Source organism: Aquarana catesbeiana, unplaced genomic scaffold (genome assembly GCF_042186555.1).
Source record: "Aquarana catesbeiana isolate 2022-GZ unplaced genomic scaffold, ASM4218655v1 unanchor233, whole genome shotgun sequence".
Classification (NCBI taxonomy): Eukaryota; Metazoa; Chordata; class Amphibia; order Anura; family Ranidae; genus Aquarana; species Aquarana catesbeiana.
Window position 1 is genome coordinate 4,944,176 of NW_027362661.1, and position 26,734 is coordinate 4,970,909.

The 26,734-nt window shown below is 47.4% G+C and overlaps 1 protein-coding gene across 1 annotated transcript in view; it reads left to right on the top strand.

Annotated features, from left to right (window-relative positions):
- Positions 1-26,734, top strand: part of LOC141121906 (uncharacterized) — an 89,799-nt gene that overhangs the window by 60,254 nt on the left and 2,811 nt on the right. The window lies entirely within an intron of this gene.

The following is a 26,734-nucleotide window of genomic DNA, read 5'->3' on the forward strand; positions in this document are numbered from 1 at the left end:
GGAGATTATCTCAGCATGACTTACATAATGAAGGAGATGAGGGGGAGAGGAGGAAGTCTTCCCCCATCCCCCTCCAATGTGTGGATGGGGGAATCACTTCAGTTTTTTCATCTCATCCTGCTGGATGAACGATAAAACTGAACCATGTATGGCCAGCTTTGGAAGTAAAATATATTAATCATCAACTGATCCCCCTGAAGGGGTTAATCTTCATATTACCTCCTCTGCCGCCAGATCCAGCAAAGTCTCCTCTCTATATCCTTCCAAATGGAATGTCTTTACCTGACATCACTTCCTGTCTGAATCCAAAGAGACTTCCTGTCTGGGTAGAAGTGAGATCACCACCTTGTGGAGCTCAGAGGAACGGCAGCCCTGAGAAACATTTCATAGTGTGAACACGGCCTTGTGCTGTGTGTGTATGTACTGTATATCCTTCCCATTTCTCTCCTCCCTGAGTGTGTATGAAGAGGCGGAGCTCTGAGTGTGTATGAAGAGGCGGAGCTCTGAGTGTGTATGAAGAGGCGGAGCTCTGAGTGTGTATGGAGAGGAGGAGCTCTAAGTGTGTATGAAGAGGCGGAGCTCTGAGTGTGTATGGAGAGGAGGAGCTCTGAGTGTGTATGAAGAGGCGGAGCCCTGAGTGTGTGTGAAGAGGCGGAGCCCTGAGTGTGTATGAAGAGGCGGAGCTCTGAGTGTGTATGAAGAGGCGGAGCTCTGAGTGTGTATGGAGAGGCGGAGCTCTGAGTGTGTATGGAGAGGCGGAGCTCTGAGTGTGTATGGAGAGGCGGAGCTCTGAGTGTGTATGGAGAGGCGGAGCTCTGAGTGTGTATGGAGAGGCGGAGCTCTGAGTGTGTATGGAGAGGCGGAGCTCTGAGTGTGTATGAAGAGGCGGAGCTCTGAGTGTGTATGAAGAGGCTGAGCCCTGAGTGTGTGTGAAGAGGCGGAGCTCTGAGTGTGTATGGAGAGGCGGAGCTCTGAGTGTGTATGGAGAGGCGGAGCTCTGAGTGTGTATGGAGAGGAGGAGCTCTGAGTGTGTATGGAGAGGCGGAGCCCTGAGTGTGTATGAAGAGGCGGAGCCCTGAGTGTGTATGAAGAGGCGGAGCTCTGTGTGTGTATGAAGAGGCGGAGCCCTGAGTGTGTATGAAGAGGCGGAGCCCTGAGTGTGTGTGAAGAGGCGGAGCTCTGAGTGTGTATGAAGAGGCGGAGCTCTGAGTGTGTATGTAGAGGCGGAGCTCTGAGTGTGTATGTAGAGGCGGAGCTCTGAGTGTGTGTGAAGAGGCGGAGCTCTGAGTGTGTGTGAAGAGGCGGAGCTCTGAGTGTGTATGGAGAGGCGGAGCTCTGAGTGTGTATGGAGAGGCGGAGCTCTGAGTGTGTATAGAGAGGTGGAGCACTGAGTGTGTATGAAGAGGAGGAGCCCTGAGTGTGTATGAAGAGGAGGAGCGGAGCCCTGAGTGTGTATGAAGAGGCGGAGCTCTGAGTGTGTATGAAGAGGCGGAGCTCTGAGTGTGTATGAAGAGGCGGAGCCCTGAGTGTGTATGAAGAGGCGGAGCCCTGAGTGTGTATGAAGAGGCGGAGCTCTGGGTGTGTATGAAGAGGTGGAGCTCTATATGTGTATGAAGAGGCGGAGCCCTGAGTGTGTGTGAAGAGGCGGAGCTCTGAGTGTGTGTGAAGAGGCGGAGCCCTGAATGTGTATGAAGAGGCGGAGCTCTCAATGTGTATGAAGAGGCTGAGCCCTGAGTGTGTGTGAAGAGGCGGAGCTCTGAGTGTGTATGGAGAGGCGGAGCTCTGAGTGTGTATGAAGAGGCGCAGCCCTGAGTGTGTATGAAGAGGCGGAGCCCTGAATGTGTATGAAGAGGCGGAGCTCTCAATGTGTATGAAGAGGCTGAGCCCTGAGTGTGTGTGAAGAGGCGGAGCTCTGAGTGTGTATGGAGAGGCGGAGCTCTGAGTGTGTATGGAGAGGCATAGCTCTGAGTGTGTATGAAGAGGCGGAGCCCTGAGTGTGTATGAAGAGGCGGAGCTCTGTGTGTGTATGAAGAGGCGGAGCCCTGAGTGTGTATGAAGAGGCGGAGCTCTGAGTGTGTGTGAAGAGGCGGAGCTCTGAGTGTGTATGGAGAGGCGGAGCGCTGAGTGTGTATGGAGAGGCGGAGCTCTGAGTGTGTATGGAGAGGCGGAGCTCTGAGTGTGTATAGAGAGGTGGAGCACTGAGTGTGTATGAAGAGGAGGAGCCCTGAGTGTGTATGAAGAGGAGGAGCGGAGCCCTGAGTGTGTATGAAGAGGCGGAGCTCTGAGTGTGTATGAAAAGGCGGAGCTCTGAGTGTGTATGAAGAGGCGGAGCCCTGAGTGTGTATGAAGAGGCGGAGCCCTGAGTGTGTATGAAGAGGCGGAGCCCTGAGTGTGTATGAAGAGGCGGAGCTCTGGGTGTGTATGAAGAGGTGGAGCTCTATATGTGTATGAAGAGGCGGAGCCCTGAGTGTGTATGAAGAGGCGCATCCCTGAGTGTGTATGAAGAGGCGGAGCTCTGAGTGTGTATGAAGAGGTGGAGCTCTGAGTGTGTATGAAGAGGCGGAGCTCTGAGTGTGTATGAAGAGGCGGAGCCCTGAGTGTGTATGAAGAGGCGGAGCCCTGAGTGTGTATGAAGAGGCGGAGCCCTGAGTGTGTATGAAGAGGCGGAGCCCTGAGTGTGTATGAAGAGGCGGAGCCCTGAGTGTGTATGAAGAGGCGGAGCCCTGAGTGTGTATGAAGAGGCGGAGCGGAGCCCTGAGTGTGTATGAAGAGGCGGAGCTCTGAGTGTGTATGAAGAGGCGGAGCCCTGAGTGTGTATGAAGAGGCTGAGCCCTGAGTGTGTATGGAGAGGCGGAGCTCTGAGTGTGTATGGAGAGGCGGAGCTCTGAGTGTGTATGAAGAGGCGGAGCGGAGCCCTGAGTGTGTATGAAGAGGCGGAGCTCTGTGTGTGTATGAAGAGGCGGAGCTCTGAGTGTGTATGAAGAGGCGGAGCCCTGAGTGTGTATGAAGAGGCGGAGCCCTGAGTGTGTGTGAAGAGGCGGAGCTCTGAGTGTGTATGTAGAGGCGGAGCTCTGAGTGTGTATGAAGAGGCGGAGCTCTGAGTGTGTATGAAGAGGCGGAGCTCTGAGTGTGTATGGAGAGGTGGAGCTCTGAGTGTGTATGAAGAGGCGGAGCCCTGAGTGTGTATGAAGAGGCGGAGCGGAGCCCTGAGTGTGTATGAAGAGGCGGAGCTCTGAGTGTGTATGAAGCGGCGGAGCTCTGAGTGTGTATGAAGAGGCGGAGCCCTGAGTGTGTATGAAGAGGAGGAGCGGAGCCCTGAGTGTGTATGAAGAGGCGGAGCTCTGAGTGTGTATGAAGAGGCGGAGCTCTGAGTGTGTATGAAGAGGCGGAGCCCTGAGTGTGTATGAAGAGGCGGAGCCCTGAGTGTGTATGAAGAGGCGGAGCCCTGAGTGTGTATGAAGAGGCGGAGCGGAGCCCTGAATGTGTATGAAGAGGCGGAGCTCTGAGTGTGTATGAAGCGGCGGAGCTCTGAGTGTGTATGAAGAGGCGGAGCCCTGAGTGTGTATGAAGAGGCAGAGCCCTGAGTGTGTATGAAGAGGCGGAGCTCTGGATGTGTATGAAGAGGTGGAGCTCTATATGTGTATGAAGAGGCGGAGCCCTGAGTGTGTATGAAGAGGCGCATCCCTGAGTGTGTATGAAGAGGCGGAGCCCTGAGTGTGTATGAAGAGGAGGAGCCCTGAGTGTGTATGAAGAGGCGGAGCTCTGGGTGTGTATGAAGAGGTGGAGCCCTATATGTGTATGAAGAGGCGGAGCCCTGAGTGTGTATGAAGAGGCGCATCCCTGAGTGTGTATGAAGAGGCGGAGCTCTGGGTGTGTATGAAGAGGTGGAGCTCTATATGTGTATGAAGAGGCGGAGCCCTGAGTGTGTATGAAGAGGCGCATCCCTGAGTGTGTATGAAGAGGCGGAGCTCTGAGTGTGTATGAAGAGGTGGAGCTCTGAGTGTGTATGAAGAGGCGGAGCTCTGAGTGTGTATGAAGAGGCGGAGCTCTGAGTGTGTATGAAGAGGCGGAGCTGTCAGTGTGTATGAAGAGGCGGAGCCCTGAGTGTGTATGAAGAGGCGGAGCTCTGAGTGTGTATGAAGAGGTGGAGCTCTATATGTGTGTGAAGAGGCGGAGCCCTGAGTGTGTATGAAGAGGCGCAGCCCTGAGTGTGTATGAAGAGGCGGAGCCCTGAATGTGTATGAAGAGGCGGAGCTCTCAGTGTGTATGAAGAGGCGCAGCCCTGAGTGTGTATGAAGAGGAGGAGCTCTGAGTGTGTGTGAAGAGGCGCAGCCCTGAGTGTGTATGAAGAGGAGGAGCTCTGAGTGTGTATAGAGAGGTGGAGCACTGAGTGTGTATGAAGAGGAGGAGCGGAGCCCTGAGTGTGTATGAAGAGGTGGAGCTCTGAGTGTGTATGAAGAGGCGGAGCCCTGAGTGTGTATGAAGAGGCGGAGCCCTGAGTGTGTATGAAGAGGCGGAGCCCTGAGTGTGTATGAAGAGGCGGAGCCCTGAGTGTGTATGAAGAGGCGGAGCGGAGCCCTGAGTGTGTATGAAGAGGCGGAGCTCTGAGTGTGTATGAAGAGGCGGAGCTCCGAGTGTGTATGAAGAGGCGGAGCTCCGAGTGTGTATGAAGAGGCGGAGCCCTGAGTGTGTATGAAGAGGCGGAGCCCTGAGTGTGTATGAAGAGGCGGAGCTCTGAGTGTGTATGAAGAGGCGGAGCTCTGGGTGTGTATGAAGAGGTGGAGCTCTATATGTGTATAAAGAGGCGGAGCCCTGAGTGTGTATGAAGAGGCGCATCCCTGAGTGTGTATGAAGAGGCGGAGCTTTGGGTGTGTATGAAGAGGTGGAGCTCTATATGTGTATGAAGAGGCAGAGCCCTGAGTGTGTATGAAGAGGCGCATCCCTGAGTGTGTATGAAGTGGTGGAGCTCTGAGTTTGTATGAAGAGGCGGAGCTCTGAGTATGTATGAAGAGGCGGAGCTGTCAGTGTGTATGAAGAGGCAGAACCCTGAGTGTGTATGAAGAGGCGGAGCTCTGAGTGTGTATGAAGAGGTGGAGCTCTATATGTGTATGAAGAGGCGGAGCCCTGAGTGTGTATGAAGAGGCGCAGCCCTGAGTGTGTATGAAGAGGCGGAGCCCTGAATGTGTATGAAGAGGCGGAGCTCTCAGTGTGTATGAAGAGGCGCACCCCTGAGTGTGTATGAAGAGGAGGAGCTCTGAGTGTGTATGAAGAGGCGGAGCTCTGAGTGTGTATGAAAAGGCGGAGCTCTGAGTGTGTATGAAAAGGCGGAGCTCTGAGTGTGTTTGAAGAGGCGGAGCTCTGAGTGTGTATGAAGAGGTGGAGCTCTGAGTGCGTATGAAGAGGCGGAGCTCTGAGTGTGTATGAAGAGGCGGAGCGTGTATGAAGAGGCGGAGCTCTGAGTGTGTATGAAGAGGCGGAGCTCTGAGTGTGTATGAAGAGGCGGAGCTCTGAGTGTGTATGAAGAGGCAGAGCCCTGAGTGTGTATGAAGAGGTGGAGCTCTTGGTGTGTATGAAGAGGTGGAGCTCTATATGTGTATGAAGAGGCGGAGCCCTGAGTGTGTATGAAGAGGCGGAGCTCTGGGTGTGTATGAAGAGGCGGAGCTCTGGGTGTGTATGAAGAGGTGGAGCTCTATATGTGTATGAAGAGGCGGAGCCCTGAGTGTGTATGAAGAGGCGGAGCTCTGGGTGTGTATGAAGAGGTGGAGCTCTATATGTGTATGAAGAGGCGCATCCCTGAGTGTGTATGAAGAGGCGGAGCTCTGAGTGTGTATGAAGAGGCGGAGCTGTCAGTGTGTATGAAGAGGCAGAGCCTTGAGTGTGTATGAAGAGGCGGAGCTCTGAGTGTGTATGAAGAGGTGGAGCTCTGAGTGTGTATGAAGAGGCGGAGCTCTGAGTGTGTATGAAGAGGTGGAGCTCTATATGTGTATGAAGAGGCGGAGCCCTGAGTGTGTATGAAGAGGCGCAGCCCTGAGTGTGTATGAAGAGGCGGAGCCCTGAATGTGTATGAAGAGGCGGAGCTCTCAGTGTGTATGAAGAGGCGCAGCCCTGAGTGTGTATGAAGAGGAGGAGCTCTGAGTGTGTATGAAGAGGCGGAGCTCTGAGTGTGTATGAAGAGGCGGAGCTCTGAGTGTGTATGAAGAGGCGGAGCTCTGAGTGTGTATGAAGAGGCGGAGCTCTGAGTGTGTATGAAGAGGCGGAGCTCTGAGTGTGTATGATGAGGCGGAGCTCTGAGTGTGTATGATGAGGCGGAGCCCTGAGTGTGTATGAAGAGGTGGAGCTCTGAGTGTGTATGAAGAGGCGGAGCTCTGAGTGTGTATGAAGAGGCGGAGCTCTGAGTGTGTATGAAGAGGCAGAGCCCTGAGTGTGTATGAAGAGGCGGAGCGTGTATGAAGAGGCGGAGCTCTGAGTGTATATGAAGAGGCGGAGCTCTGAGTATGTATGAAGAGGCGGAGACCTGAGTGTGTATGAAGAGGCGGAGCTCTGAGTGTGTATGAAGAGGCGGAGCTCTGAGTGTGTATGAAGAGGCGGAGCTCTGAGTCTGTATGAAGAGGCGGAGCTCTGAGTGTGTATGAAGAGGCGGAGCTCCTGCTGGAACAGCGTTCAGAGGAGGAGTCTAGGAGGGAGATGACAGAAAGCGCAGCAGACTTGCAGGAGTGAGCGAGGAGGATCCAGTTCCTTTGCCATCGGAGGTGAGGAGAGTGTGAAGGATGTTGGTGACTCTGGTAGATGAAAAGCTGGGAGTCATATTACTCTGGTGAGTGGGGAAGCACTACTAAGGGGGCGCCCTCACCATCACGTGTGTAAGAGGTGGAAGAAGGCGTGGCTACACTACAGCTGGCACAGTTTGGAGCACCGAGAACTTTACACCTTATCAACTCTTCATTGATTGGTGGATTTATTTTAGCAAAATATGTTAATTGAAGTAGAGGTAAAGTGGAAGCAGTGGACTTGCAGAGAACACTATATTGAACACAAAATATTGTATGTTTACATGAATTTGCACAGGTTTTGTCAGGAAAGACGTCTGCGTTGTACAGCTGCCATTCTCAGGCACACACATGGGTCCAGGCACCAACAAGGAATGAGCAGAACAGCCACTCAGCACCTCCAGGCTCCTGCTTCCTGTTGTGCATCCACAGTCTGTCATCAGCCAAGTCTGCCAGCCTGTCTGCTGCCTCATCTGCCTGCTACCAGCCAAGTCCGGCTTCCTGCCTGTGAGTTCCTGGCTACTACCTGCACAGACTTTTAGACTGATCCTAGGCACTCTTACCCCGCCGTGCTCCAGTGGCTGCTGTCTCACTATCAGTAGCTCTCGAGCCGGAGGTGTACGAGAGGCCTTCCTCTACACGCCAAGCTCGCCAACCAGGTACATGACAGGTTTTAAGTCTATTTAATATAGCAGCAAATATTATGAGATTAAAGACTTGGGTGCAAAGTGGAAGCAGTGGATCTGCAGGGAACATCATCTTGAGCACAAAGAAGTTTATGTTGTATATGAATTTGCACATGGATCAGTTTACTTCATTTATTGAAAAAGGAGAAATAAAGGGCGCAACAAACAATTATACTATATAATAAAATAAATACTAAATGTGAACTGTATCAGTTGTGAAATAAATATAGGTATATCAATAAATGGTTCAAATTGCACAGCCAGTGTACTTTTAACACAACAAAAAGTCCATGTAAAAAACATTTTCCTGATGACGCGCATGAGGCGTGAAATGCATTGAAATCGAGGCTCGACACGCATCACACGAGTCCTCCGTTCCCACCCCACAGCTGAGACGCACGCCGAACACCACGGAGTAATTCAATGGTGACGGACCGGCTTCTGCTCTCCTCCAAGCTGTATTCGCATTTCTGCTGTATCTTACACTGAACGTTTGATATGTAAGTGCTGCATTTTAGAGATTAAGAAGACGTTACTGCACTATCTATGCCTTTCTGTGGCTCTGTTCGGAGGAGCTCATTTTTGCAGATTATTGGGATATGAGCTTAACTTAAGGAAATATATATATACACATATGCCACTACTGCCTGGATTGGATCTTTGGCATACCTACTAAATGGATGCCGCATGCTGTGTGATTCCTGGTCGGACACGTTGGAGGTCTTAAAGATACCCTATAATACATGCCTGTGGGTCACCTGGTGGCCGATAATATCTGGTGAGCGTCTAGATCAGCCTTTCTCAACCTTTTAACCCTGGAGGAACCACCAAAAATTATTTTCAGCTCTCAAGGAACCCTTTACTAAAACCAATTTATCAGGGGTCAATAGGAACAATGCCCCTTATACTGGTGGCCAATAGGAAGAATGTTCCCCTTAAAGTGGTGCTCAGAATGCCACCCTTAAAGGCTTTGCTAAGTGATGCTGAACCTCAAACTCTGTAGGCACCATCAAAGAGGTGGTTCATCAGCCACAGCTCAAGGAACCCCTAGCAACCTCTGGAGGAACCCTGGTTGAGAATGGCTGGTCTAGATTTACCAATTCGGGTGAAGCACTTTAATTGAAGCACTTTTTTGCACTTTAGAAATTTCACGGTGGTTGGACTGAATACAGAAGATTATTCATAACTAATTTGTTTATTATATGGACTTTTTGTTGTGTTAAAAGTACACTGGCTGTGCAATTTGAACCATTTATTGATATACCTATATTTATTTCACAACTGATATAGTTCACATTTAGTATTTATTTTATTATATAGTATAATTGTTTGTTGTGCCCTTTATTTCTCCTTTTTCTATGATTACTAGTTATCACTAATTCTAGGTGCAGCATCAGACATATTAAGAATGTATATCTGGCGCCGACACCCTCATTTTTTTCACTTCACATTTTTTACTTATGTAGCGCCCTAACCCCCGCAGGAGCGGCTATTTGTGTGTTATATCCGTAAATTATATTTACCACTTAGCCCATCGCAGCCCATAGAAATAGAAACAGTCCATTCTGTAGTTTTCTCTTGCTTTTATTGATACAACATGAACTGGGATAGGAGAAGGGGTTTTCTGAGATGCTCTTATACTGCTTCGTAATTTCTTTCTTTGCCTGTTTCATGCAAAGACTTAGCACAAATGTGGACTATAAGAAATCATTCTCAATGATTTCTTTGTGCGAAAGATGGAAGTAGATTTACTAGAGAATATATGGTAAAGAGTCACTCTGAATAACTACTTCACCGGCAGAATTTCTTAGGACAATCTGTATCTCTATTTGTACTTGGAGCTCTACCGCTACCTTTTTATCACTACTTCCCGTCTGCATGGTACTTCCAAGTTTAGCTACAGAAGAGATTACTCTGAATAATTCCTCCCCCTTGACTGATTGGAATCCCGGGGCATTGTTGAACCCAAAGTCACAGGCCATCACTACCTGTCTCACTGACTTGCGTACCAACATCCCTCAGCCTCTGGCAGTACCCTTCCCTTGGGCTTTCACTCACTTGATCAATAGTCCATGTGCCACTCACAAACAATCGACTGCCAGATGTAGTCCACTTAGTTGCTACTTCTTCCATAAGTATTTCTCTGTACTTTCTCTTCTGTAACTTGCACGCTCCCTTCCCCGTAGGGGCGTTCAGTGACACCCGCGACTACATACTGTCCGGTGTCATCAACTCTTCTGCGGGTCCGGTCCCCCCTGCAGGGGGGGGGGGTGGGCTCCCTTGGCTCCTCGCAGGGGAACCTCTCCCTGACTGCTCTCCCTTTCTGGAACTCCACTGTTGCACCATGTGACCCCAGCTTTTATGAGAGTCCCGCCTCCTGCCAAACAAATCAATGATTGACCAGAACTCACACACAAGCTGCCTGTCACTCAGATCCCAAGTCCAACCTCTCTTCCAAAATCATCTCATTGAAAGCAAGAGGAGGCATCTCTGGGTCCAAGCACAGGTGGCCACACCCTGCACCACCCCGACACTCCCAGTTCCTAAAAATAAACAACCAGGCCTGATATAATAGTACAAGCCTGACTAAATTTTACCTGAAACTGTAAGCTAGAAAAAGGAGTCACCTGATGAAAGTAGGTGCCCTCTACACTTAATTTATTGATAAACACCATAAGATCAATGAAGTAGGTGTAAAGTGGAGGCAGTAGATCTGCAGAGAATATTATTTGAGCCCCTAGCACTTTATATATGAATGTCTCCACATATTTTAGTGTATTTGTGATGATTTATGTGCACACACAATAGGACAGCGCTGTGACACATAATGCTCTTCTAGTTGATAAAGGGAATACTTACCTTTGTTACAGCAGCAGTCCGGTATAAGTTATTTTTGTAGGTATTTGAGTTGTTACACATAGCGCGGGTTTTATTCTATTTATATTGGTGACATAATTGCCCAAATCTGGGGATCAGGAGCCATTTCCACCCTTTACTCTCGGCTGGGGTTCTTTTTATCCATATAACAGATGTTCTACATGGCTAAATCTGCCATCAATTTTACTGCAAAATCAAAGGGGCCAAAATGTCTCCCCCCCGAGCAGTAATATATTTCTATCCCCCTTGGTGGGAGTGGAGATGACCCATCTATAAGGATATACAGTACATACACACACAGCACAAGGCCGTGTTCACACTATGAAATGTTTCTCAGGGCTGCAGTTCCTCTGAGCTCCACAAGGTGGTGATCTCACCTCTACCCAGATAAGAAGTCTCTATGGAAGACAGGAAGTGATGTCAGGTACAGACAGGAAGTGATGTCAGTTACAGACAGGATCTTCCGGATGAGAGGTGAGTCGGGAGGAAGTAGAGAGAAGACATTGCTGGAAGAGGCAGTAGAGGAGGTAATAAGATCTTATTTTTTTATTTACACCCAGTAACCCCCTGTAACAAAGGTCATAAATATTGGATATTTTCATTTGTATTTAGTTGTATAAAATGGACAATCTGTAATCCGGATACAATGTATAACGCAGTCAGTTTATCTGTATAATTTGGAGTGTGAGTTCCGGGGTCCCCACAGGGGGAGGACATGAGGCTCCCTCAGTAAGAAGCACATAAATGATTGTATATTGTGTCAGGATAGAGCCAGACACCTCGGCACCACCTGAATCTGAGGTGAGGTCTCTGGCTGAATTCACAATACAAAGAAGGGGGTCAGTCTGGTGAGAGTCGCCTTCCATGATGGACACAGAGAGGAGCTGATGGCTGCAGACCTCACTGGAAGGTGCTTAGAACTGCTGAGTCTGATGGATCAGTATGGACTGGGTGATACTCTCTGCACTCTGGGACTGCTGGGACATATAGTTCCCTATTGTCTGTGCTGTGTGTGGCTCTGAGCTGTGACCACAGCCCCCCTCCAAGGGCCCATGGACTTCATCCTGCCTGACCTGCTTCAGCAACCAGCCCCTACCCCTGTCGGCCCGGATATCTGCCCTTTCCTAGGCTTAGCCCTGTCTGCCTGGATCTCTGCCGTGTTCTAGACTTAGTTCTGTCCGGATCTCTTCCCTGTTCTGGACTTAGCCCTGTCTGAACAGGGATTTGTGTGTTTACACACACAATTCCCCGTGCTGGCTCTCGTGCATGCGATCGCGGGTAGCCAGCAGCAATTGCGCCAGCCGGCCACGCGCAACGGTCCCCCCTCCGGGATAATCTCCTATAGTCTGAGCAATATTCTCATTTGTCTATAAGCTCCTTCTTGCTATTCCTCGTCCTGCCTGTTGTTTCCTTGGATTGATTTTCTGTGTAGTGACCCCGGCTTTATCTCTTGGATGCGCTCGTCTGTTGCTTGTCCTGACCTTTATCCTGATTCCTGGATCTCCTCCTCCTCTCACAGCCAACATAGAGAATGGAATATGTGATCCAGGAGGCCAAATTTTACAAGACTTTCAATTTGAAAGAATCATAGTGAACACTAAACTGTCCAGATTAAATATTTTCTCACTGAGAACCATAGTGCTTAAATACATACTGACCTTCATATTACCTCCTGATATCTTCATTCTATTATTGTACAACCAATACAGATAATTCTCTGTTTTCAATGTTATCTGTCCACAGGGAAACCTTCATAGATGATGGCACCAATGAGGATGGAGGAGGACCGGAGTCCCATGACTGAGAAGATACTAAACCTCACCCTGGAGATCATCTACCTGCTGTCCGGAGAGGTGAGGAGGATTCTGGGAGGTCACATGACATCACTCTTATCTCTATTAATAAAACACAGACCTGACCGGAGAGGTGAGGAGGATTCTGGGAGGTCACATGACATCACTCTTATCTCTATTAATAAAACACAGACCTGACCGGAGAGGTGAGGAGGATTCTGGGAGGTCACATGACATCACTCTTATCTCTATTAATCACTTACCCACTGGGCGAATTCCAGCACTTCTCTCCTACATGTAAAATTCATCATTTTTTTTTTTTATAGAAAATTACTCAGAACCCGCAAACATATTAGATATATAGAGAGAGAGAGAGAGAGAGAGAGAGAGATTGATTTGGTCACCTACAAACAAACAAGATTTCTGGCTCTCACAGACCTGTATCTTCTTCTTTAAGAGGCTCCTCTGTCCTCCACTCATTACCTGTATTAATGGCACCTGTTTGAACTTGTTATCAGTATAAAAGACACCTGTCCACAACCGCAAACAGTCACACTCCAAACTCCACTATGGTGAAGACCAAAGAGCTGTCGAAGGACACCAGAAACAAAATTGTAGACCTGCACCAGGCTGGGAAGACTGAATCTGCAATAGGCAAGCAGCTTGGTGTTAAGAAATCAACTGTGGGAGCAATAATTAGAAAATGGAAGACATACAAGACCACTGATAATCTCCCTCGATCTGGGGCTCCACGCAAAATCTCACCCTGTGGGGTCAAAATGATCACAAGAACGGTGAGCAAAAATCCCAGAACCACACGGGGGGACCTAGTGACTGACCTGCAGAGAGCTGGGACCAACGTAACAAAGGCTACCATCAGTAACACACTACGCCGCCAGGGACTCAGATCCTGCAGTGCCAGACGTGTCCCCCTGCTTAAGCCAGTACATATCCGGGCCCGTTTGAGGTTTGCTAGAGAGCATTTGGATGATCCAGAAGAGGATTGGGAGAATGTCATATGGTCAGATGAAACCAAAGTAGAACTGTTTGGTAGAAACACAACTCCTCATGTTTGGAGGAGAGAGAATGCTGAGTTGCAACCAAAGAACACCATACCTACTGTGAAGCATGGGGGTGGCAACATCATCCTTTGGGGCTGTTTCTCTGCAAAGGGAACAGGACAACTGATCCGTGTACATGAAAGAATGAATTGGGCCATGTATCGTGGGATTTTGAGTGCAAACCTCCACCCATCAGCAAGGGCATTGAAGATGAAACATGGCTGGGTCTTTCAGCATGACAATGATCCCAAACACACCGCCTGGGCAATGAAGGAGTGGCTTTGTAAGAAGCACTTCAAGGTCCTGGAGTGGCCTAGCCAGTCTCCAGATCTCAACCCCATAGAAAACCTTTGGAGGGAGTTGAAAGTCCGTGTTGCCCAGCGACAGCCCCAAAACATCACTGCTCTAGAGGAGATCTGCATGGAGGAATGGGCCAACATACCAGCAACAGTGTGTGACAACCTTGTGAGGACTTACAGAAAACGTTTGACCTCTGTCATTGCCAACAAAGGATATATAACAAAGTATTGAGATGAACTTTTGATATTGACCAAATACTTATTTTCCACCATAATTTGCAAATAAATTCTTTCACAAATCAGACAATGTGATTGTCTGGATTTGTTTCTACATTTTGTCTCTCATAGTTGAGGTATACCTATGATGACAATTACAGACCTCTCATCTTTTTAAGTGGGAGAACTTGCACAATTGGTGGCTGACTAAATACTTTTTTGCCCCACTGTGTGTGTGTATGTATATGTGTGTGTGTGTGTGTATATATATATATATATATATATATATATATATATATATATATATATATATATATATATATATATATATATATATATATATATATATATATATATATATATATATATAATATTTTAGAGACCCTGGGGAATAAAATGGCTGTCATTGCAACTTTTTTTGTCACACGGTATTTGCGCAGCAATTTTTGGAACTAAAACACTTTCATGAATAAATAAAAAACCAGTAAAGTTAGCCCAATTTCTTTGTATAATGTGACAGATGATGATACACTGAGTAAATAGATACATCACATGTCACGCTTAAAAATTGTGCACACATGTGGAATGGCGCCAAACTTTAGTGCTTAAAAAATCTCCATAGGTGACGCTTTAAATTTTTTTACAGGTTACATGTTGTTCAGAGTTACAGAGGAGGTCTTGGGCTAGAATGGTTGCTCTCGCTCTAACGTTCCTCTTCACATGTGTGGTTTGAACGTTTACATATGCGGGCGTGACCTACGTATGTGTTCACTTCTACGTGCAAGCACGTGGGGAGGGGGGCACTTAAATTTTTTTTTAATTTTTAATTTTTATTTTTCCACTTTTCCCCTTTAAAAAAATTTTTTTTGATCACTTTTGTTCCTATTACAAGGAAGGTAAACCTTCCTTGTATTAGGAATAGTGTGTGATAGGTCCTCTTTATGGAGAGATGTGGGGTCTATAAGACCCCACATCTCTCCTCCAGGCAGGAAAAGCTGAGATAAAAAAAAATGAAGGATCTCATTGTTTATTTCCACTGGCCCAGACGTGATGTCATGACATCGCGCCCGGGCCTATGAGAGTCATAGAGATTGCCGGGGACCATCTGTCCCTTGGCAATCTCTATGACTAACTTCCGCTGGTGGTGGATTCCTTCTCCGGTTCACTGATCGTACAGGCGGCCGGGAGAAGCACCAGAGGGCAGCAGGAGGGGGGACATCCCCTCCCGCTGCCTGTAAGAATGATCAAGCGACTGAACAGCCACTATGATTGTCCTTACGGTGAAGGGAATCGCCAGCTGAAAAAAAATGATATCTGAATGATGCCTGCATCATTCAGATATCACCACTGAAATCCCAGGACGTGATATGAAGGCCAGTGGTCGACAAGTGGTTAATAAAACACAGACCTGACCAGAGAGGTGAGGAGGATTCTGGGAGGTCACATGACATCACTTTTATCTCTATTAATAAAACACAGACCTGACCAGAGAGTTGAGGAGGATTCTGGGATTCTGATATTCCTATTGGTTCCTCAATACAGAGATGTCCTCTTCTGAAGTCAGGTGATCATATGACCATCACAGTGCCTCCATGTGACTCCCTAAAACCTGAGAGACACAACATGCAGAAGATTCTAGAAGTCACCAAGAAGATGATGGAGCTGCTGACAGGAGAGGTGAGCAGTGCTGGGAATTCTGGGACATTATCCAGTAACAGACAAGGGATGTGTCTGGATGGTGACTGTATCATTGTGTGTGTCAGGTTCCTATAAGGTGTCAGGATGTCACTGTCTATTTCTCCATGGAGGAGTGGGAGTATTTAGAAGGACACAAGGATCTCTACAAGGACGTCATGATGGACAATCAGCCGCCCCTCACATCACCGGGTAAGAGGAGACTTTATTGTAAAGGAGAGAGCAGTACGGAGGGTCCACCTAGATCCCCCATCATCTGATAAACACATAGAAACAATGTATTCAGTCAGTGTGTGTGTTTCCTACAGATGGATCCAGTAATGGGAACCCACCAGAGAGATGTCCCCGTCCTCTGTATTCCCGGGATTCCACACAGGAAGAACACACCATCCCTCACCATCATCAGGTAGATGAGGAACAATCCCTTGTGATTATTTTTAAACAATCATGTTTGTTACAGTGTGTGTTTCATAATATATCCAGAGTGGAAACCTCCGGTAGATGAGGAACAATCACTGATAGTATCATTAGGATCTGTACCAGGGGCGGAAGTATAGGGGTTGCAAAAGTCGCCATTGTGACTGAGCCCCATGCTGCAGGGGGCCTGTGTTCCCCCCTCTCTCTCCCCGAGCGGTGGCTGCATATGGGACCGAGCTCCCGATCCTCATCCGATGCGTAAATCGGCAGTACAGGAGCTTGGTCACGCTGTAATGACCATGAAAGTGAAAGCAAGAGAGAGATGTCTAGCACAGTGTGTGCTCTCTGCCTCCCCCTACAGTGCAGTACCCGGCATGGAGAGTGAAGGTACAGTGCTGCAGCTGCAGATTTTTAAAAAGGTGATCTATATGCATGTATACGTGTATGTATGTGTTTATATGTGTGTGTCTACATGTTTGGGTGTGTGCATGTGTGTGTGTGTTTATTTGTGTGCATGTGTATATGTTTACGTGTGTGTGTTTTCTCATGTGTGTGCGTTTATGTGTGCATGTACTTATATGTATATGTGTGTGTATTTGCGTACGTGTGTGTTTACATGCGTGTATGTATACACATTACTTGTAATCCTGACCACCTTTTTCTTTATGATCAGAACAGATTTTTCTAGGGTGGGTTCATAATACGAACAAGAAAATACCATTCCTCTGAAAAGCAATGCAGATCGCTTTTCAGAGGCATTTGACAGGCAGTGAAGAGGCAATATGTTGCACCTTGACTAAAATGTTGAAGAAATGTTGAGAAACACTGATACAGAGAAATTGATCTTTCCATTTTCCTCCTGCAGCTGTTGAAAGGAGATGATAAGTGGGGAAAATGGAAAGATCAGTTCCTCTATATGCAGCCGCACCCACCATGCCTCCTATGCAGCTTCTTTCTGCTGCCCCCCTGTGTGCTCTCGAGCCCCCTTGTACTTTTTCCTGGCCCTCCGTGCTCTCTCCTGGCCCCTCCCCTTGTCCCCACAGCTCAGCAGAGTTCCCCCCCCTCCCCTCTCCTGCCAGCTGCTGTAGGGTATCTGTATGGAGAGTCAGTGATCCATACCGATCACGGACTCAATCCATTCATAACTGAAACATAGTAAACTGTATTTACTATGCTTCAGTTTGCGAATAAAGGGGCAGCTCTATACAGAGCTATTCCTGTCCATTCATTCTGTGCAGCTGAGGCTGTGTTCTCAATCTCCTTTCTCGTTCTCAAAGGTGAAACATCAGAGGTCTGCTTAGACCCCTGATATCTCACCAAAGCCCCCCAACTCTTAAAAAAAAAAAATTAAAATTGTAAAACAGTAAATAAATAAATGGTAGAAAAATACAATAAAAACAAAAAAAACAGACGCCAGTGGCAGAAATATCAGGGTCACAAACATCACACTTGCGACCGGGCCTCGGAGGGAAGGGCCCCAGCTGGGGGTCAGAGGGGCCCTTCATGATTTCTTGCACAGGGGCCCTGAAGGTTCTAGTTACGTCACTGATCTGTACATTCTCTACATTGTTACAATTGATTTTATTTTTATTATATATTCAGAGTGGAAACCTGAGAGATTCTAAAGTTGAGGTTAATGAAGAGATAAAAGAGGAGGATGATGAGGATGGGGTGACGGAGGAGTCAAAGTTTCTAAAAGAACAAAAAGATCTGTACCAGGACACCATGGTGGAGTCATCCAGCTACAGAAACCCACCAGAGAGATGTCCCCGTCCTCTGTATTCCCGGGATTCCACACAGGAAGATCACACCATCCCTCACTGTTACAAGGTTGGTGGGACGGAGCTTATAAAACACACTAATAGAGACAATGTGTGGATTTTATATGATGTCACAATAATAAAGCTTATAAGTTTCAGACGATATTCTCTCTTACTTTCTTGATTTAGAGTGGAGATCCAATCGATATAGAATTTGAGGTTAAAGCAGAAGAAGAAGAGAGGTATGTAAGGGATGATCAGCAGTCTATGGAGGAGGATGGAATAACGGGGACATTTATAGAGGAGGACACTCCTACAGAGATCAGCACAGGTGGGTCATTAACACTAAATACATTCCTCCACCCATACTGCTCACTGATTGGTCCAGAGTAGGGCGGGGACTGAGTGATATCAGCCTGTAATACCCTGGTCACTTTCCTGAGCTGTGTTCCCCAACCTGTATTTCTATGGGATAATCTTCCTTCTCTGTGCTGCAGACACAATTTATATACAGTATCTCACAAAAGTGAGTACACCCCTCACAATTTTGTAAATCTTTTATTCTATCTTTTCATGTGACAACACTGAAGAAATGACACTTTGCTAAAATGTAAAGTAGTGAGTGTACAGCTTGTATAACAGTGTAAATTTGCTGTCCCCTCAAAATAACTCAACACACAGCCATTAATACCTAAGTGAAAATGTCCAAATTGGGTCCAATTGGCCATTTTCCCTCCCCAGTGTCATGTGATTCATTAGTGTTACAAGGTCTTGGGTGTGAATGGAGAGCAGGTGTGTTAAATTTGGTGTTACCCCTCTCACACTCATACTGGTCACTGGAAGTTCAACATGGCACCTCATGGCAAAGAACTCTCTGAGATCTGAAAAAAAAAATTGTTGTTCTACATAAAGATGGCCTAGGCCAGTGATGGCGAACCTTGGCACCCCAGATGTTTTGGAACTACATTTCCCATGATGCACAACTACACTGCAGAGTGCATAAGCATCATGGGAAATGTAGTTTCAAAACATCTGGGGTGCCAAGGTTTGCCATTACTGGCCTAGGCTATAAGAAGATTGCCAAGACCCTGAAACTGAGCTGCAGCACGGTGGCCAAGACCATACAGCGGTATAACAGGACAGGGTCCACTCAGTACAGGCCTCGCCATGGTCCACCAAAGAAGTTGAGGTTGCATGCTCAGCATCATATCCAGAGGTTGTCTTTGGGAAATAGACTTATGAGTGCTGCCAGCATTGCTGCAGAGGTTGAAGAGGTTGGGGGTCAGCCTGTCAGTGCTCAGACCATACGCCGCACACTGCATCAAATTGGTCTGCATCACTGTCATCCCAGAAGGAAGCCTCTTCTAAAGATGATGCACAAGAAAGCCTGCAAACAGTTTGCTGAAGACAAGCAGACATGGATTACTGGAACCATGTCCTGTGGTCTGATCAGACCAAGATGAACTTATTTGGTTCAGATGGTGACAAACGTGTGTGTGTGGGGGCAACCAGGTGAGGAGTACAAAGACAAGTGTGTCTTGCCTACAGTCAAGCATGGTGGTGGGAGTGTCATGGTCTGGGGCTGCATGAGTGCTGCCGGTACTGGGGAGCTACAGATCATTGAGGGAACCATGAATGCCAACATGTACTGTGACATACTGAAGCAGAGCATGATCCCCTCCCTTCAGAGACTGGGCCTCAGGGCAGTATTCCAACATGATGCTGACCCCAATCACAACTCCAAGACGACCACTGCCTTGCTAAAGGAGCTGAGAGTAAAGGTGATGGACTGGCCAAGCATGTCTCCAGACCTAAACCCTATTGAGCATCTGTGGGACATCCTCAAACGGAAGGTGGAGGAGCACAAGGTCTCCAACATCCACCAACTCTGTGATGTCGTCATGGAGGAGTGGAAGAGGACTCCAGTGGTAACCTGTGAAGCTCTGGTGACCTCCATGCCCAAGAGGGTTAAGGCAATGCTGGAAAATAATGGGGGCCACACAAAATATTGACACTTTGGGTCCAATTTGGACATTTCCACTTAGAGGTGTACTCACTTTTGTTGCCAGCAGTTTAGACATTAATGGCTGTGTGTTGTTATTTTGAGGGGACAGCAAATTTACACTGTTATACAAGCTGTACACTCACTACTTTACATTGTAGACAAGTGTCATTTCTTCAGTGTTGTCACATGAAAAGATAGAATAAAATAGTTACAAAAATTTGAGGGATGTACTCACTTTTTTGAGATACTGTATTTTTGGAGGTTCTGAGGTTCAGCTGGCAGCAAAATGTCGATTTTCACCATAGGCATTGCTGGACCTAGGCACCTTGGGGCATGAGCTTTGGGTCTTCTGGCAAGATCTCTGACAGAACAATTCTCCCAGGGTTACTTGCTCCGTTGTCTGCTGGCTGTGCCGGGTGGAGGGATATGTCTGTATAGTCTCAGACCCAAGTCACTGAGTGCAGTCTCAGGAGATGGGAGGCAGTGGTGTGGGACCTCTGCAACTTATCTCCACTAAACATTTAATCTTCCACTGATTGCTGTATAATCTTATTATGAGCGCTGACCCTTACACTGTATAAATTATATTGTACATTTCATACTCCCGACCCCTTCACTATATACTTTATGTTGTATTTTACATACTCCTGACCCCTGCACTATATACTCTATATTGTACCTTACATACTCCTGACCCCTCTACTATATACTCTGTGTTGTACATTACATCATTCTGATACTATATAGTCCTATCTGTTGTATCTTATACAATATGTTGTACATTACATAGTCCTGACTTCTGCTCTCTCCCCTCTACCCACTACAATACTGTATATACACATAATATGTATTCTCTTTTTCTTTTTTTCTTTTTTTTTTTTTTTTTTTTATCAAAAGGAAAGTTTATTGAGTATATTAAAAAAAGGGGGAATATATATATATATATATATATATATATATATATATATATACAGTATGTACAAAGTGCAACAGTCACTATTCAAAAGGATACAGCAGTGACAGAACTTTTTTCAGTATAGCATATGAATGTAATGGATACTGTAAATTGCCAAAACCCCCACCCAACAGAACCAAATACACTCGGAGGGGGGTCAGTATACAAGAGCAGATGAGCGGTTGAGATGCACTGTACAGCCGTACTGGCGCTGGAAGCCCTGCTCTATCTCCATAGGGCACTTTACAGGAGATAGGACCATAGGACCATATGTGGACCGATCACCGACAGCTTTTTTTCCCTCATGGACTACCGCATGGGACTGGTAATGTACCACCCACATGCACGCTATACAAGCTAATAATAGGAAACATGCTACATTGATCTGGTTACACCTAATATGCCTCCTATATATCTCCATGTACCTTTGAAGCCGCCCCTTTAGAGGAACTTTCCCTGCTGTCCTCAAACACAGTCTTTGTGTATATTACATCTGAACAACAGGACTTCCATAATAATTATGAGGATTAGTGCAAGTATCAAGATCCCACACATGTACTAGTGTTCTCAGAACTACAGGACTGATATGTTCCCGTGTTATTTCCAGCTTGAACACTCCCGTCCCTTTCATCCCAATGAGCATTCCAGCTTTAACTATTTAGGTTCCAACAGCCGGCTTCCCCCCCCCCCCCCCCCCCGTCTCATACATATGCCACGGTATGTTCAGTGACAGCCTCTGTATATATGTGAAGTTGTTCCAATTTTGGCCGACATTTCTATTTTAGCCTACTTTTGTCTTATTAAAATTAAAATGAATGTTTTAAAGAATTGCTCTAGTACGATCCATCTGTTACCATAATAACCCTTTCCTGGTGTCCTATACCAGGTCTTGTTGTATTTATCAGTATATTGAGGATAAGGGTAAAGGTATGCGGCAACTGATACATCAAGTTCCACTCATTGGAGAAGGTTTATTCCTCGCCAGTGCAGTGGTTCCAGCCACCGTTCCCATATTTTGTTATATTTGCTGGGGCAGACCTCTGTGCGAATATAGTACTTTTTTTATAGGGGAGGACAGCATTACCAGCCCTAATCCAGGTTTGAATGGTAGGAGGCGATGGCTTGATCCAGGATCGGGCAATTTGCATTCTGGCCAGGAACAAGGACTCTTTAGAAATGTTTAGCTATTTTTCTTCTTTAGAGATGGAGAGGAGGCCTAGCTAACACTAACGGGGGCACAAAGTAAGTGGAGAACCTATGCGGTCATGAAGGAATTTAGCCACCTGTGACCAGTAGCACTGGAGGGAGGGGCAGGACCATAATAGATGGTAGAAGATTCCACTGGGGTCTCCACATTTGGGGCAGGCCGGGCTGTAACCCGGTTTGTATTTGGAGAGACGGATCGGTCTAAGATAGGACCTGTGGAGAATTAAAGGGGCATGAGGCGGCCAGACAATTTAGGGGAGATGATTGTAAAATAAGGAGGTCAGTTTTTTAGGATCCTGACCCAAGAACAATTCCACTTGGTATAGTGATTGAATTGGGAGTTAAGAGCGTGACGGAGTTGGAGGTAGCGGAAGAGCATATGGTTTGGTAAACCAAAATTATCTGTGAGGGTCTGGAATGATGCAGCTGAGCCAATAATTATGACCTGTGAGTGAAATATGACCCCCCCGGGCAATCCATAGTTTATAGTCAGGGACAGTCTGCAATTTGGGCAGTTAAGGGTTGTCCCACAACAGTGTGTGAGTGTGGAACTTTGGAGCCGTGGTGATGGACATAGTCTTCCACCAGATTCTGCAGTGATGGAATATTATGCGAGACCTATTGCCCATATGAGGCGATTCACGGGTGCCACAGAGTGGACCACTGGGCCAGGTACAAAGGAGCATACTAGGGTGGAGTATCTATCCCTGTCAGCTTGATTATAATAGAAAAAATGGCATAATTGAGAGACTACATAGTACAGTGCAAGGTCAGGTAGAGCAGCTCCACCGAGGTTAACAGGACATTTATTTTATTTATATTAATCTTTAATCTGGACTATGCCCCAAATTGTTTATTGAGCTGCAGAGCCGCCTTGAGTGAAGAGCCAGCATCCTCCAGGTATAGGAGCATGCCGTCCGCATAGAGACTGAGGACCTCAGTCATCCGTCACATGCAGAGGCCTTTAATGTCCGCATGTGCCCGAATGACGATAGCGAGGGGCTCAGCTGCTGGGGCGTACAGCAGTTGGGACATGGGGCAACCCTGGCGGGTACAGCGGTAAAGGGAATGGGGTCCAAGATCCTACCATTAACTTGGATCCGGGCAGTGGGAGCCTGGTAAAGGAGCCATTTAATAAATTCGAGTCAAACGACTTAGCGGCATCCAGGCTGACCATCACCCAAGATCCAGTATTATCGTGTGTGGACTGAAGGTTCATAAAGAGCCTATGGAGATTGAATGCTGTATTCTTGTTGGGCATGAACAGGATGATCAGGATGTATTAAGCTAAGGATCACTTTATTTAGCCGCAGGGCAAGAATCTTGGCCAAGATCTTGACATCTAGCTGCAGGAGGGAGATGGGGCGATAGCACCCTGGAAAGAGCAGGTCCTTTCCGGGTTTGGGTTTTAATATAACTAGAGCTTCAACCAAGGATACTGGAAGTGTGGCAGATTCAAATATATGAGCATAGAGTGCCCACAGTTTGGGAGTGAGAATCTCTTTGAATTGGACATAGAACTCTAGGGGGAGGCCGTTGGAGCCAGGTGCCTTGGACAGTGATAGATGTGCAAGAGCTTCTTCTATACCATCAGTGGTGATGGGCGCCTCTAGCAGGCTTGTCTGAGTGGGGGTAAGGGTGGGGAAATCGATGTCGTGAAGGAACAGGGTCTGTTCCTCGGGAGAATGACGAGCTGTGGAGGTGTAGAGATCGGAGTAGAACCGCTTGAAGTCCTCGGCCACTTGGGAAGGCTCCGTGACCACAGTCCCAGAGGGTGACTAAAGTGTAACTACCACTGGGGGCTTATGGTCAAAGAGGGCCACATAGGTGAGCAATTTACCTGCGCGTTCACCATGCTCGAATATATGTTGTTTGCTAAAGAAAATTCCTTATTTAGCCTTTTCAAAATGCAATTGGTCAAAAACATCTGCTTCAGGGAGCTCAGGGGTGCCTCCGCCTGTTGAAGTATAAACCTGGACGAAGCCTTATGCCTATTGATACCTGAGGAAAGGATCATGCGGGCATGTATCTTAAAGGACTCCCACACCGCTACAACCGACGCAGATCCCTGGTTGGTAGGAAAAAAACTAGACCCATTCCCGCTGGATATTCCCAAAGTCCGACATAGTGGTCAGCCAAAAAGGCTTCAGCCTCCATATGTGGGCCATGAGGAATATAGGCATGGTTACCCAATCCAGGGAATGGTCAGAAAGCACCTTGACACCAAACCCCACATCAAGCGGCTCAGGCAGTAAAGAGGGTGAAATTAATATCAGGTCAATGCAGGATATGGCAGAGTGGGAGGGTATGAAGCAGGAGTAAGTGACAGCCGTCCGATACTTGTGCCTCCATGTATCTGCCTTGGCGAACTCCGAAAGGGACCACCTGAACCTAGTGATCGAGGGCTGAGGCGACACTGGGGCGGTGGAGCTGATCCTATCAAGATTGGGCTTGATGGTCATGAAATCTCCTAGTCATATGGCGGGCACCGAGGGGTGCTTAGCCATAAAGGCCACCCCCTCCTGTAGGACCGTGAACTGGAACGGTGGTGGAATATAGAACGCCATCAGCAGAACTTCCAATCTGCTGATGGTGGCGTGCAATAATGGAGACCAGCCTTGAGGATCCGACTGCAAAAATTGGAGCTAGAAGTGTACCGTTTTGGCAATCAGGATAGCGATTCCACAGGAATTAGAGGTGTAAGGGGCCTGGTATAACCAGCCGACCCAGGGTTTTTTAAGCGCCATTTGCATATGTCCCATGACATGGGTCTCTACCAGGACGGAGACATCCGCCTTAAGGGATTTAAGATGGGAGAGTACAGCTAGACCTTTAGGTTTGGCGCATAGCCCACGGATATTCCATGTAACAAGCTTTAGGGAAGCCATATTAGTAGTGGGGGTAAATGAGCATGGAGTCGGATCATCAGTAAATGGCCTGCAATATAACATCCCAACATTTTAAACACAGAACAATACATTGTGTGATGTGGGGGAGGCAGTACACATACACAGAGGGCAGGGCTATGCAGACGATTAATGGCCTGCTAACATTGGCTGCATAGTAGGCAGAAAAAAAGAGTGGCAAAAAAAATCGTCAGAGGTTAAATGAGTACATTCAAATGTCTTTACAAGGTATGTCAAATGTAGGTGAAAGAAGAAAAATAAAGCACATAAACTTTGCCTGCACTGGACCAGTGTGGCAATACTAACAAATGACTGCCCATCACAGCCGTGGGGGCAGAGGCTGGCCAAGGAAACAGAGCCTGAAAAGTCAATGGTAACAGCCAGCTCTGAAAATAAAACATGGTTACGGGTAACACCATTTCGGTCGGGGGGCCGACTAGAAACTGAAAAGTGCACAACGGTGCGGGGTGGAAAGTTTCCACCAGTTCAAGGGGAGCAGACAATGCGTCTTAGATTTGCAAGGATCAATACGGTATGGGGGAGAGGACGTGAGGATAAGGTTTCTGGGCAATTGGACAGTAGAGTAGGAGAAGGACAGGCCCGGGGTCTTCCGCTTGGGTTCAGGATATATGAGAGTGGGGACATTGGCTGGCATAGCCCAACTCACGGTTGGAGAGATGGGTGTTCCTAAGCCAGAACAATGTGGATTGAAGCAGAGGAGTCACGGTCACAGAGGGGAAGGAGAGGCATCTCCGATGGGTTAAGTAGGTTCAGGTCCAGCATTTACTGTGCTCCAGCCAGGACAAGACCGCAGCAGCATCCTCAAAGAAGTGGGCCTTACCATCTCAGACTACATGGAGTCTCGCCGGGAATAGCATTGCATAAGCCAGGTGGTGGATGCGTAGTTGTCTTTTAGCCTCAATGAATTGCACTCTCTTCTTTTGTACTTCAGCGGAGAAATCCAAAAATACCACAATGTGGATGTTGCCGAAGGGAATATTCCCTCATTATCGGGTGAGCTGCAGGATATCGTCCCGGTCGCGGTAGTTAAGAATTTGGTGATGAAGGTGTGCGGGGGAGGGCGTGCAGCCAGGCGATGAGCGTGCTCCACCACAAGGTGGATGAGAAGGCCTCCCTGCTGTAGGTTTTGATAAGCAAGTTCTCAAGGAACGTGGGGGGGAGGGGGTCAGATCCCTCAGCCCTCTGTCAGACCCACAAAGCGGAGGTTGCAATGGCGGAGCCTGTTCTCCATGTCATCTTGCTTACTGAGAACAGAGTTTAGATGGTGTTGCAGCCTCTCGGTGGTCACCTGCAACGGTGGAATTACATCCTCCATGTGACCGACCCTGCGCTTGGTTTCCGACACTCTCTCCCTCAGTTTATTGATGTCCTGCCTAATAAGGGATATGTCGATCTTCACCTCCTCTATTTTAGAGGTAAGGGTTGTCTGGCACAGAGAAATGGCCTCCAGGACCCTGGCGGTATCCCCCCATGGGCGGCCCCTCCTCCTCCTCAATAGGAGTGTTGCCATCTGTTCCCGCACTTCATGGCAGAACTTATCCAGCTTCGCCAGGGCTTCTAAGGTCTGTTTCGGCAGCGATAATGACAATTCATCTTGGTTGTTCTCTCCCCCCCACCCTCACTCTCTGTCCTCTGGTGGGCCTCAGCCCCACTGTTATTCATGACTAAATCATGGACTAAACAAGGAAATGCAGTACTTCTTGTGTTGGAAAGATGTCAATGAGTGATAGAGGGGGTGGGGAAAATCGTCCTATAATCCCTTCATCACTGTCACTCCTATAAAGACAGTTCTCATTGTTTCCTCACTCTCTGACTAAGCTCCATGAATAAAGAAATTAACTGGTAGGGGATCAGAGAACCCATTTACTAGTTACCTTGAGGGTGGAATTGTAAGATCCTTACAGACAAAGCTGCCTGATGTGGGCGGAGTCCTGGTTTATGGGAACCAATCTGCTCATGTCTAGTAATAATGTTTTTATTTCTATTTTAGTAGATGGACGGGAGATGAGGAAAACCTTAGAGGATTGTCTCACTTTGTCTCCAGACTGTAAAGTAGAAGATGAGGACATC